The 12,628-nt window shown below is 47.0% G+C and overlaps 1 protein-coding gene across 3 annotated transcripts in view; it reads left to right on the top strand.

Moving 5' to 3' along the window:
• Positions 1–12,628, top strand: part of KAT14 (lysine acetyltransferase 14) — a 532,637-nt gene that overhangs the window by 295,452 nt on the left and 224,557 nt on the right. The gene's annotated exons all lie outside the window — the stretch shown is intronic.

A 12,628-nucleotide genomic window follows, 5' to 3' on the forward strand; every position in this document is an offset into this window, starting at 1 on the left:
CTATGTCACTTTACACTGCTCCATTTTACACCAATGCACTCTACAACACTCTACTCTAGTCTGCAGCACTGCACTCTACTACACTGCACTCTGACACTGAACTCTATGCCACTCTACTCTGCACTACTCTACTGCACTCTACGCCAATGTACTCCACACCACTCTAATCTACAGTGCACCACTGCATACTACAACACTCCAATCTAGGCCACTCTACTCTGCAACACTGCACTCTGCCAGTGCACACCACTCCACTCTACTCTGTGCCACTCCATTCTACACCTTTTCACTCTACTCTAAAACAATATACCCTACACCACTGCACCCTTCCCCACTCCACTCTATGCAACTGCACTCTACACTGCACTACTATACTCTACCCTGCACTGCTCCACTCTACTCTTAAACAATCTACTCTGTGCCACTGCAGTTTATGCTATGCCACTATACTCTAAACCACTGCACTCTACCCCCGTGCAGTCTACTCATCTTTGCTCAAAATGAATGCACCCTACGTCAACTACGTTGCACCACTGCACTTTTACGCCACTATACTCAATAACATTCTACTTTATGCCACTGCACTCTGTGCCACTGCATGCTGCTTCATGCTACACCACTGCACTCTGTCACTGCACTCTACACCACTCTATTCTACTCTGCACAGCTGTTCTCTGTCACTGCACTTTACTCCACTCTATTCTACTCTGCACAGCTGTACTCTGTCACTGCTCTGTGCACCAGTCTACTCCACTCTACGACCCTGCACTCTGACACTCTATTCTGCATTACTGCACACTATGTCACTGCCCTCTATTCTGCACCACTCAACTCCACTTCTCTCTACACCACTTCACTCTACGCCAATACAATCTACTGTGCACCGCTCAGCTCTATGCCCCTGGACTCTATGCTGCTCTACGTCACTGCACGCTATTCTGATGCACTCTGCACCACTGTGTGGTACACCACTTCACTGTAGGCCACTCTACTACACTACAGTCTACGACATACTCTACGACACTACAATCTACGATACTCCCTCTTTGATGGTCTACTTAATTATACTCTGCTCCATTGACACTCTACTCCACTCTATGCCATTCTACGACACTACTCCACTCCACGCAAATCCCTCTATGGCACTCCATGTCACTTAACTCCACTCTATTCTATGACACACTAGTCTACTCTACCCACTCCACTCTATACTGCTCCCCTCTGACAATCTACTCCACTGTACGCCACTCTTCTCCAGAACACTACTCCATGCTACGCAACACCCTTTATGCCACTCTATGCCTAACCCTAAGGTAGGCTCAAGGTAGCCCCATGGGCAGAGTGCAGTATATTAAAAAAGTGGTGTACTGGTGTGTTTTACATATCCTGATAGTGAAATACTGCTAATTTAGGTTTTTACCATGGCAAAGACTATCCCTCCCAGATGTTATCATTGGAGCTGCCTTGTAACATCTTTCAAGTTTAACTTCCAATTGGGTAGCGATACAGATTTGGAGTTTGGGGTCCTTGAACTCACAATTTAAAAATACATCCTTTAGTGAAGTTGAATTTTTAAAGTGCTTGTTTGAAAATGCCACTCTTAGGAAGTAGGCATTTTCTTGCTTTATCATTCTGTGCCTCTGCCTGTCTGTGGAATCCACGTCTGGTTTAGACTGACAGTTGGGCTGTTTGTTCATTTACTCTAGACAATCACACAAAGGGAGCTGAGTTGTGTGCCCTGCATCTCCCGATGGCCCATCACCAGGCTGATGGGCCTTCCTGAGCTAGAGTGGTGGGACGAGTTGTCACTGACACCTGAATAGGGCTGCCATTGTCCTCACAAAACTGTCTCCACTCCCCTATAGTGTGTCTGGAGCCAGGTCAGGAAAAGGCAGCGTCATGTGCACTACAAAGACTTTCCTTGGATGTTTGCCTACTTCAGAGGCAGAAACTGGTATAAGTACTGGAGCTGTGACACCATAACTTCAGAACACTTCTGGACTAAGAGTAGATTCTGCCAAGAGAAGATGTGTATGCTGTAGAAGGGAAACTGCCACTCTGCTTGTTTCTTTGCTGTGCTGGACTTCTGCTTGCTGCTTCTCTCTTGGGCAGTAAAAGTACTGGACTTTGCTTTCTGCATCTTGCTTGTCAAGGTTCTCCAAGGGCTTGTGTGTGCTTGCCTCCTGTTAAGAAGTCTCTGGGCCATCAAATACTTCATCTGCACCCCTTTAATTCCTCTTCCTGGAGTGCTGACCTGCCAAGTGGTGCCAAATCCAGGTCTGGGCCCTTGGAGGCGGTATTGCGGCAAAGGACTAAAAACAATCCATGCTTCAACCTCCAGCGCCTGTTTTTCCTGACGCAGCACTGCCGTGTGGTTGAAAAACCAACTCATCGAAGCGGTGATACCGAAGAATTGAAGCAGCGCCTGCCGTGCGGCTGAAAGATAGCTACAGCCCGAGTCCTGAGCATCGTGTCACCGATGTCTGTGGCACCCGTGTGTCTGGAAACCAACGCATCTCCTCCCCTCACAGTAAGGAACCAACAAATCACCTGCCCTGATATTAAGGAACCAGAGCATCACCTCCCCTGGCATTAAGGAACCAATTCATCACTTTGCTTTTCCGATGCCTCACCTCCCCAGCGCCTGTTTTTTGTCTTTGATTTTGACGCATTTCAGGTACTTTGTGATAAAAGTGACCCATCCATAGTTTTCTATGGACTGAACTATTTTGATCCTTTTAAAAGTGATATATTTACTTGTGTATGTTAGATTTTTGTTGTTTGGGTCTTGTTTTACCCAGACAAATATTGGTTATTTTTATAAACTGGTCATTTTGTAGAGTTTTCACTCTTACTCTGTATGTGTTTGTGTGTGTATGTACAAATGCTTTACACATTGCCTCTGAGATAAGACTGACTGCTCATACCAAGCTACCAAGGGTGTGCGCAGGGGTTATCTTGGGTGTGTAACTCCCTTACCCTGACTAGAATAAGGGTCCCTACTTGGACAGGGTGCAAGCCACTGCCAACTAGAGCCTCCATATCTAACACTCTTGCATAGGCGAGACATATTGGCTTTGCCAATGATTGTTAATACTTCACCTTGCCTGGCTCATTACCACATATTGGCAATGAGGAGAACAGGCCGCTGTCTTGCACACCGACCAAGCTGCGGCAACAACTGATGCCATATTCCTAGCTTACCACAGTACCAGCGCTGTACTCAACCTGAAATAAAGCTGCCAAACTGCTGTGCTGTCCGGTGCTTTTCAGGAACACGGAGCTGCGCTACCGGATTGAGCCCAATACTCACTGTTTTGAGATAAGCGCCCCTTTCAAGCTGGGTGTGAACCGCTTTATGTGCGAGGCTGACATGTTTCACAAATGCAAGTGACTGTCGATGTGAGCAGACCAACCACTCTTCCCCTCTCGCACAATAGCAACTGATGTGCGCTGGTCAACCCTTCTTCTGTGTGCACGGAGTAACACATGCTAAAACGTTGACACACACTCCTATTACGTACGCTGCAGTACAATTGGTGAACGTGTTGGGCACGCATTTACAGCCAACAGCATAACGACACGGACGCAACCGCTTTTGGGCCATTTTTGCAAATGTATTGCCTGATTTATTAACACATTGCATATCGACACGGATTGGAGCAACTTTTGGGTCATATTAAATATTTTCATTTTTATGTTCATTGCTTAGGCTGTCATCAACGTGTACTGTTAAAATTGTGAAGTCTTTGCAAGTTGCACCAGACACTTGTTAAATTGTGGATTTCAGCACTTTAATGCCATATATGGAAGTATTTTAAGTTTTTTAAATATTTACCTTAAATATTTGTTTGGGCACTTATGTCAGTAAGTCATGGCTTCAGTACATTGATTCGTTCAGCCGCTTTCTATTTTACAACAACCAGGAAAGCCCCAAGTCAAACAGAAATAATGGTTAAGAATGTTTGGGAATTATATGGTAGCCATTGACGCTATAGACTATTCACCTGCTCGCAAGTTACCATTATTATTTTGGAGTCTAGGTCCGGCAGTGCAAGAAGTTTTTGATAACCTATTAGAGTCATCACTTCCACAGGGCAGCTCAGGGCACACTATTTGGGGTGTATACACCAAAGCAATTGCGAGACTATGCAAGCAATATTCTGAGGAGCCTAGCATTTTGTTGGAGCGGCACCATTTGTTAAAGCGAAAACAACACATGGATGAAAATATTGTGGAATATGTCTCGGCGTTAAGAATCTTAGCCGCAACTTGCCAGTTTGGTGCCAATGTGGACACATATATTTGTGACCAGTTGGTTTTTAACTACTATTCCAGGAAAGAACAAGAAAGTCTTTTGAGCTGTAGAAATTCCTCATTGTCTGAAGTTTTAGACTTGGCAAAAGGGATTGAACGATCAACAGTTTCTGCCAAAGTGTTGCATACTGATGTTCCTTTTAATGCCATTGCAGCCAATGATTATAGTGATCTTGACAAATCTATATGCATAGTACAATAAGTCTGTGGTGAAGAAAGTGAGTTTAAACATGTTACAGGTGTGGGTCAAGGATGCATGTCAGCAGTAACCCAAAGTACCCTGCCATTGGAAAACATTGCCTAGCTTGCAAGAAAATATGCCTCTTTCAGGCTGTGTGCAACAATGGAGGAAGTGTTGTAAAGATCAATAAGGTCGATATTGTTGATGAGAAGTGTGCGTTGAAATTAAATAATATCCTTTAAACAATTGAGTTTGATTCTGTCTCATTGTCACAGGACATAAACGGTCCCTTATGTACAGCAAGAGTTGGTAAAGTCAACCTCCAACTTATGGTCTGGTTCTCCTTTTACTATTTTGAGGCAAAATACTTTTTACAATAATTGAGGGGACAGTTTACCTCAATGACTACAGATGTTAATCTAAAGTCATTCTGGGATAAAGATATTGATATGTGGCCTAGATTGTATTTGAAATTGAGTGTTTGGGGAGAGCTACTTCCACGAAGGCGCGCCAAAGGCAAGCCCGTCCGCGTCCGACCGGGGCCAGGGGCCATGAACCCTGGTCCTATTCCTCTGTATCCCCCGGAAAAACGAACCTTTACTTCAGAGCAACTGTTAGCCCTTCGCACTAAAATCAAGCCTGACTGCACTCGCTGCTTAGCGATGAACGATACTATTGATACCTGTCCCGGGTGCAATTTCTCCTCTACGATGTCAAACCCGATGCCTTATTCCTCACGGAGACCTGGCTCCATGAGAGCTCAGGTCCAGATGTCGCAGCAGCCTTACCTCCCAACTATGTCATTATTAGGAAAGATAGATTGACTTCCTCTGGTGGCGGCATTGCCATTATTCACAAAAATACTTTTCAATGTAAATTTGGCACGGTGGACATTCCTCATTGTGAAGCTGCTTCATTTAAGTTAATTCTTAACCCCCGCTTCACTTTCTCTGGCCTCCTTATTTATCGTCCACCCGGCCCGCCCAATTCCTGGGCCACATCTTTTCCGGATGACCTTACCCCTTTGATTATGAACTCAAATAATTTCTCGATGCTCAGCGACTTTCATTTACATTTAGACAATCTTGCTAATTCCACTTGTAGCAATTTTATCTCAAATCTTGCAGCTATGAACATCTTTTTGCATAACTCGGGACCCACTCATAAAGCAGGCCACCTCCTCGAACCCTTCCAAAAGAGACTGGGAAAAATGCGACCAGAATGCCTTTAACGATGCCCTACGCCTGAATGGTCCTCAATATGACTCTAATTTTGAGTCTTTCTCTAATAATGTACATAGCTGGCTTTCAACTGCTATTGATTCCTGCCTTCCTCCTACTCAGAAAAAATTCACCAATCACCGTCCCCCGGGTCCTTGGTTCAACGATGCTCTAAAAATCGAAAAAGCGAAATGCAAATCCTTAGAACGTAAATGGCAGAGAGATTATATGCCAGAACTTAAAACGGCATATATAAAATCAAAAAAACTCTATCACAACTTATGTAAATCCACAAAGGCTCTCTTCGTCTCGAACTCTATCACCTCCGCTACTAATTGTTTCAAGACACTCTTTAGCCTGGTCAAAAAGCTTGCCGGGTCTGAGACCCTGGCTGCTCCTCCCCCTCTGGGAAGCGGCCAGTGTGAGGATCTTGCTCACTTTTTTAAACAAAAAAATGAGAAGATCCACCTTGATATTGCCAACTCTCATCTCGATAGCAGCCTCTTGACGACACCACTCTCTACTACCGCTCAGAATGTTCCTTACTTAGGTATCAATGAACATTCTGCGGCAGAGTTTCCGGTTGTTCCCACCACCACAACTCCTCTTCTTGACACTTGGCCACTCCTCAATATGGATTCTCTCACTCTAATTTTAAATGAAGTAAAGTCCGGTTCCCCTAGCGACCCCCTACCCCCCTCTATCCTTAAACAGTTGGATCTTCCCCACATGCATATCATTTTGAATGTCCTTAATGCCTCTCTCCGTGAATCGGTAGTTCCAACTCATTGGAAACATGCTATGGTGACTCCCTTGTTGAAAAAGCCATCTGCTGACCCTCTCATTCTTTCTAATTACCATCCTATTTCCCTTCTGCCAATTTTTTCTAATATTCTAGAGAGTCATATTCACTCTCATTTTGCCCAATTTGTCGAACAGAATAGAATTCTTCATCCTTCCCAATCCGGTTTCAGGTCCAATTTCTCCACTGAAACCACTCTACTAGGTGTCACAGGGAAGCTTCGCCACCATCTTGACTGTGGAGAAACAGTGGCGCTTGTCCTGCTCGACCTTAGCGCAGCGTTCGACACCATTTCACATCTTACACTTATTAAAACTCTAAAATCCTTGGGCATAGGTGGCTCTGCTCTGGACTGGATCATTTCCTTCTTGAATGGTCGCACCTTCCAGATTTTTTCAGCCACTAACAACTCTGACACTCATTCCTCCCCCCATGGGGTACCCCAGGGCTCCATACTTAGCCCTCTACTTTTTAATCTCTATGTAAGGCCTCTAGCGGACATCGCTGATCAAGCCGGCCTTACTCTCTTTTCTTACACAGATGACTCTCAGATTATCTTTTCTCTCTCTTCCGCCGATCCCAATTTAACATCTGATTTACAACTTGGCCTGAAGAACATCGCCTCATGGATGGCCCAACACCATCTTAAACTCAATGGTGATAAAACCGAGGTCTTAATCCTGGGTAAGGATAAAGACCTCTGGGGTCCATCTCACTGGCCTACCGAGATGGGTACCCCCCCGGTACCCTCTAATCATGTACGGAACTTGGGCGTCTACATTGACGACTCTCTGTCTTGGCACCAACATACGTCCGGTTCGCAGCCACATGCTTCACCATCTTGAGATGGCTGCGAAAAATCATTTGCATGCTGCCCACTACCACTCAAAAAACAGTGATCCATGCCCTCATAACCTCAAGGTTGGACTATGGAAATGTCCTACTGCTAGGTGCCAACAAGTCTGTAACCCGTAAACTGCAGCTGGTTCAAAACGCTGCAGTCAGACTTCTTTGCAACATTCCCAGAAGCTCGCAAATCTCTGGCTACGTCCGCGATCTTCATTGGCTTAGAGTGGAAAATCGCATAAAATTCAAAGCCTTGAGTTTTATGTTCAAGATAAGGCTGGGTTTAGCACCACCCTACCTGCATACTCTTGTTAGCCCTTACATTCCTACGCGTCACCTCCGTTCTTCTACGCTTGAGAAATTCACGATCCCTCGTTTCAGACTTGCCAGGATGGGTGGCAAGTCCTTTTCCTACCTTGGCCCCACCCTCTGGAACACCTTGCCACTTGCCATTTGAAAAGAAACCAACTATATCTGCTTTCGTAGATCCATAAAGACCTGGCTGTTTAGCCAGTAATTTCTCTCCTGTACTTCACCAGCTTGTTTCACTGCCGTCCTGGCGCCGGGAAACCCTTTTTGGGTAGCTGTCGCGTCTTATAAATTTAACTATAATAATAATAAAGGTATATGTATGACTCAAAGGTAAGGACATTGTAGGATGGAGAGACTTGGCCAAAATGGGTCTTTATCTCATACCGGGTGCGGCAAACCCCGTGGTGTTGGAAGAATTACTTGTGGCTTTCCTGGAGTGTAGGTCTGGGTATGCAAGCGTGGAAGTTATCTTGGCACAATTTGATGAATTTTGTTCTGACAAAGTAGGGTCAGTTAAAAGTTTTGAACATCAAATTTGTTTGAAGCCAAATGTTCAACCGGTTATCCATTTTTTGTTGAAATCGGTTTATTGCTTTTTTAAATATTTTCAAGTACAGGAATGCCAAAAATACACTATACAGTAACATTGGCATCTGATAGTGATACAATGTGTGATGGTAAGAACAACATTGTCAGGACATACTGCGGTAATAGCAGCCTGTTGTGCGGGCCTAACACATCCCTCACAGTGTATCTAGACTCAATTGAGAAGAAACCAGCAGAAGGCTTACATACAGTCCATTAAGATGGGTGCATCAATAAAAATTAGTTTTTTCAGCAATTGAGGGTATGCATTTTTCACAGGAGACAACATTTTGCAATATCAGAGATAAACAGTTGAGTAACTCAACCAAGTACAACTGGAACAAAAGAAAAATAATTATTAACTAATATGCTAGCCCGTATTTCAGAACCCATCTCCCCACCAACTGACACTGTGCATCTATTTATTGTGTCAAGTTCTTATGTCCGTCACTGCTAGTCCTATCACTGGAGGCGACTTTAGGTCATGTGCGACATTAGGTTAGGCGTGCAACTTCTGAAACGGGCATGTCGGGGAAGCATATATCACACCACTACTCCCATCTCTCCATCACAGGTCAGCTGGGCGTCTAGTGGTGTGGAATCATCAGGTGTGTAAGTCAGCCATAATGGCATTCCAGCTGCTGGCACTTGGGTGTTTGCGAAGTACTAGGGTATCCTCCCTATTTAGAGCAACGCTCACAGCCTCCGTCCAGTTCGTAAACCACTGTATCCAGTGAGGTGAGGAGGGTCGGGTGATTTCCATCTGGTAGTGATCAGTCTTGTGGCCAATAATAAACCCAGGTATGCAAAAGAAACAATTGATGGACGAAATGCTGACGATGCAGACATTCACCCCCAGTCACAAGGATCTGGGTTTAATCCATCATTCATTTGCTCACCACACCACCCCAGATTGGACCCAGCCATATGCAAATCAGTCTTGACCCTGTTCCTTGTGGGAACAGTCCAGCCCGAACTGCCAAGCCAGGTCCTCCCTGGACCGGAAACGAGCATCCTGGGACCGGTTTCAGGGCATCACTCTTCATCAGCCAGGCTAGCTTGAATCCAGTGTTGTAGTGAGCACAGGACCCACGTCTGGGCATACCCTTCCCACTTAGGGCGATATATGCAAAAGAAACCATAGATGGGCGGAATGCTAGACAATGCGGACATTCACCCCCACTCACAAGGATCTGGGTTTAATCCATCATTCTTTTGCTCACCACACCACCCCAGATTGTACCCAGCCATATGCAAATCAGTCTTCACCCTGTTCATTGTGGGAACAGTCCTGCCCGAACTGCCAAGCCAGGTCCTCCCTGGACCGGGAACAAGCATCCTGGGACCGGTTTCAGGGCATCAGCCAGGCTAGCTGAATCCAGTGGTGTAGTGAGCACTGGACCCACGTCTGGGCATACCCTTCCAACTTAGGGCGACATATGCAAAAGAAACCATAGATGGACAGAATGCTGGACAATGCAGACATTCACCCCCAGTCACAAGGATCGGGGTTTAATCCATCATTCTTTTGCTCACCACACCACCCCAGATTGGACCCAGCCATATGCAAATCAGTCTTGACCCTGTTCCTTGTGGCAACAGTCCAGCCCGAACTGCCAAGCCAGGTCCTCCCTGGACCGGAAACAAGCATCCTGGGACCGGTTTCAGGACATCACCCTTCATCAGCCAGGTTAGCTTGAATCCAGTGGTGTAGTGAGCATGGGACCCACGTCTGAGCATACCCTTCCCACTTAGAGCGATATATGCAAAAGAAACAATTGATGGACGGAATGCTGGACAATGCAGACAGTCACCCCCAGTCACAAGGATCTGGGTTTAATCCATCATTATTTTGCTCACCACACCACCCCAGATTGGACCCAGCCATATGCAAATCAGTCTTGACCCTTTTCTTTGTGGGAACAGTCCTGCCCGAACTGCCAAGCCAGGTCCTCCGTCATCATTTGTTTGCTGTAACACTTTTCACCCTAAGTGGGATGGGTATGCCCAGACGTGGGTCCCTTGCTCACTGTGCCACTGGATTCAAGCTAGCCTGGCTGAAGAAGGGTGACATACCATGACACCGGTCCCAGGATGCTTGTATCTGGTCCAGGGAGGACCTGGCCTGGCAGTTCGGTCTGGACTGTTCCCATGGGGCACAGGGTCAAGACTGATTTGCATATGGCTGGGTCCAAACTGGGGTGGCGTAGTGGGCAAAAGAAAGATGGATTTAATCCTGATCTTTTGACTGGGGGAGAATGTTTACATGGTCAGCAAATGTATTGCAGTCGTGCAGGCTCTGTCACTTTCAAATTAAAGAAGAGCTGGTACCCGGTACCGGGCAGTTCCTGGTCATTTAAAGCACTGATTAAGGGTTTATAGGGCAGCTGAGGATGTCAACGGGTTGGTAATAAGCGAAGGTGCCAGGCGCGCGCCACTCACACCTCCCCATGCTGCACACTGCGCAGCAGGCTCCCCCTCCTCACCTCAGAGCCTCCCCCTGCAGAAAAGAGGTAAACAGACCTCTCCTCCATCTGCACGGGCGGCTATGAGTTGCTACACACGCCACGGGCTGGGTAAATAAACACACCACCGGTGGAACAGACCTCGCATTTACCAGGGGCGGAGAACGTTTCACAACAGAGGCATTGTTTGAAGAATGCAAACACAAACAGCTGGCGCGCTGACCACCCGCTACAGCCATGCATGCCGTCCAACACTTCCCACTTACACCAGCCGACACGCCCACACTGTTCCCACCAAGCAGGGACGTCACACAACCGCCCCAACACGGAACATATCTAAGCAAGACCACCCCACATCTCCTCATGCTTAAACGCAGCCCTAAGTTCCCCACAGCACGTTTAGAGAGCCCCTCTTAAAAAAACACGCACAACACTGTGATATGCGTGTTAGACTATGACTAATCATCCTAATTAGTAACAAGCATTTGCAATGCACTAGGTCTCACATTTGCGAGAGTTTGAGCTAGTAGCATGGTAAATGACAATGCCTTTTATTTATGTATTTTTTTTTGTAACATAAATAAAAGGCATTGTCACTAACAATGCCAATAGCTTAAACACTTGCAACTGCGAGACCTATTGCATTGCAAATGCTTGTTGGTTCTTACAACTGACATGAGGTATCTTATCATGTTAGTTGATTACCATTCCAAATGGATCTGCTATTCTTTTGTTAGCGTGCCCAGTACTTAGTCCACAATAACGTTTTTAAGATCTGTTTTCTCTTTAGAAGGCTCACCGGGCGACCTTTGACCCTGCCACCAGGTAGGTCGCTAACCTCACCGCAACACAGCCCCCTGTGTGTCCTGCATCTCGCCGCCTCTGCCGCTCGTGTCAGCCGCTAAGTACTGTTTCCTCATTGTTGCTTCTCTGCCTGTGCCACCTTTTGACTTTTGTACCCTTGTGCCTGTTTTCTTCCTCATTGTACCCTTTTTCTCTTTCTATCCCCGCTGCCTGTGCCACCTTTTGCCTTTTGTACCCCTGAGCCCGTTTACTTCCTCATTGTACCCTTTTTCTCTTTCTGTCCCCGCTGCCTGTGCCACCTTTTTCACCCCTGAGCCCATTTTCTTCCTCATTGTACCCTTTTTCTCTTTCTGTCCCCGCTGCCTGTGCCACCTTTTGCCTTTTGTACCCTATAGCCCGTTTTCTTCCTCATTGTACCCTTTTTCTCTATCTGTCCCCGCTGCCTGTGCCACCTTTTGCACCCCTGAGCCCATTTTCTTCCTCATTGTACCCTTTTTCTCTTTCTGTCCCCGCTGCCTGTGCCACCTTTTGCCTTTTGTACCCTATAGCCCGTTTTCTTCCTCATTGTACCCTTTCTCTTTCTGTCCCCGCTGCCTGCGCCACCTTTTGCCTTTTGTACCCCTGAGCCCGTTTACTTCCTCATTGTACCCTTTTTTCTCTTTCTGTCCCCGCTGCCTGTGCCACCTTTTGCCTTCTGTACCCCTGTGCCCGTTTATTTCCTTTTGGACCCCTTTTCCTTTCTGTCCCGTTGCCTCCGTGTCCCCCGCCGTTCCTTTCCTGCCGCTGCGACCCTGCGTCCCCGCCCCCTTGATTCCCATTGGCCGCCCCGCTGCTCCTCCCTCCCTCTCCCCCTCATATGGAGGCCGCGCGCAGCGGCCGCGCCGAAGGCGCGCCTAAGGCAAGCCCGTCTGCGCCCGTCCGCGCCTGGCCCGCTCCCAGCGCCAGGACCCCTGGCCCCCATCGATGCCAGCCCACTCGACGGACTTACGATGCCGCCACCCTCAACGCACTCAAACCCGGCCGGAACCCCGCCTGCTACCAAGCCATCCCGAAACGCACCCACGGACCCTTCACCTGCCAAGCCTGCAACTTCTCC

Source organism: Triturus cristatus, chromosome 6, assembly GCF_964204655.1.
Source record: "Triturus cristatus chromosome 6, aTriCri1.1, whole genome shotgun sequence".
Classification (NCBI taxonomy): Eukaryota; Metazoa; Chordata; class Amphibia; order Caudata; family Salamandridae; genus Triturus; species Triturus cristatus.